A 2,021-nucleotide genomic window follows, 5' to 3' on the forward strand; every position below is an offset into this window, starting at 1 on the left:
CCCCCTTTTAACACTTATACTTAATGAATATTAAAAAAAAAAGTAAAACATAATTATGCTCTTATAAATGATCTTTGCAAAAACTCGTTGCATGGAAACCTCATATCACTGGTTTCGTACATGATAGGTTATTTCCCATCTTATATTTAAGTGTTGTCATACCACTTTAATACATTCAAGATTGGCTCATTCTTATAACTCATTGCCAATTGGAATTCAACCATCGCACATGATTACTAACTTGCATGGAAATTTTGTAGGTCATAGCCTACTTCAAAACAAGCCGATCTCTATGGCCATAAACAAAAAGATAGGTTTATCTTTACAAGCCTTCATTTGGCAAATCAAATGACACATATAAAAAAATACTCAAAAGACCTATACATTCCTTTATACCAAAGCTGGTCTATTTGATAGTATGCTGACTCTCCAACCGTCTTCCAATCTTTATGAGTCCTCGAGCTCTGAGAGAGATAGGAAAAAAAGAGGGGTAAGCATTTTCATGCTTAGTAAGCTCGAATAACAGGAAAGTAAACTTACCAAGTAATTATCATGCAATCAAATTGGGTAATAAACTCAATGAGCATAGGATGACTTCCCTATCACTTACACTCAATCAATGAGTTAGTCACATAACAATGCACTATGAAAGTTATCTTAGATGAGCTCATCATTCAACATCTCATTTGTATATATATGTCACAATAATCTCGTTGAGTTTCTAGGAAATCTCGATGGAATATCCATTTATCGTCAATTCGTACTATGATCGTTTCAGATATGCACTCCCGTGAACCTCACATCTTATGGCAGGATTACCAGTCTAGGCTAAATCCCCCATTTTATGAACTCATAAGGTGATGTCGAGATTACCAGTCCAGGCTAAATCCCTTATAATGACAAACACCTTTATTGAGCTCGGATCTAAATTACCAGTCCAAGCTAAATTCAGATCCTAATCGGATTACCCATCCGAGCTAAATCCATAATGCACACATATTCTTCGGGAGGCTCAACCATTCAAAGGAACACCCGTCCGAGCTAGATCCTTTTAAAAATGAGATCAACAGATTACCCGTCCGGGCTAAATCCTTTCTGCAACACATGCAAGATCTCAATTCGCTTGTAAATCATGGTTTATCCATTAAATTCCCTTTTTAACCTAAATCGAGACATTTATCACAATTCATACTTAAGCATGCATTTCATAAAATTTCATGTTATTAATAAATGCAATCATCATGCATTCATGAATCATATAATTAGGCACATTGAGTGTTTACTTTAAGTTATTCGAACTTACCTGGTATCCGTTTCGGTGTTGTGTTTCGGTTATTTCGAAACCTTTCATTTTCCTTGATCGACCTCTGGAACTTGTTCCTCGGGGTCTATAACAATAAAAATAGATCATTAACACTTCAAATTATACATTTCAAGTCTAAATTCCACCATCGGTCCAAATGATCGTTTTGCCCCTAACCTTTCATATTTTTATGATTTAGTCCCTAGGCTCGTATAATGAAACACATGCAATTTCTACCTTACTCAAGCCTACCCAAACACTTTTCCCTCTTATGGTAGCCCACATTTTCCATTATTTTCACATTTCTACCACACATTTTACAACTTCTGCAAAAAGGTCCTTTTAGGGGTTTTTCATGAAAATCACTTAGGAAAAGTTGTTTAACACACCTCAAACTTTCATATTCCTCCATAAAACATCAAAATACAAGTAAATCATGCACGGTTAAATTTATAAACATGAACCTGAACATGAAATATGGGTAGAAATGGAGAGAGTAAGCAATCGAGATCTCAAAATTACAAAGAACATTAAAAACGGGGCCTATGAGCACTTACTAATGAGCTTGAAAAGCTTGGAAACCCTAGCTATGGTGGCTTAGGAATTTTGGTTGGACAAGGGATAAGAATGGCTGATTTTTGCTTTCTTTTTCCCATTTTGTTTCATTAATATGCCAAATGAACAAAATGCCCTTAAGCCCTTTCTTTCAAATTTCATC

At 35.3% G+C, this 2,021-nt stretch overlaps 1 long non-coding RNA gene across 1 annotated transcript; it reads right to left on the bottom strand.

Moving 5' to 3' along the window:
- Positions 1-252: 252 nt before the first annotated feature.
- LOC128285182 (uncharacterized) lies at positions 253-1,431 on the bottom strand. Its single transcript, XR_008275621.1, has 2 exons — positions 1,304-1,431; positions 253-464 (listed from the first exon to the last, which is right to left on the bottom strand). It is a non-coding gene; the product is annotated as an uncharacterized LOC128285182 (long non-coding RNA).
- Between the last annotated feature and the right edge of the window lie 590 nt (positions 1,432-2,021).

This window comes from Gossypium arboreum, chromosome 12 (genome assembly GCF_025698485.1).
Source record: "Gossypium arboreum isolate Shixiya-1 chromosome 12, ASM2569848v2, whole genome shotgun sequence".
NCBI classification, from domain to species: domain Eukaryota; kingdom Viridiplantae; phylum Streptophyta; class Magnoliopsida; order Malvales; family Malvaceae; genus Gossypium; species Gossypium arboreum.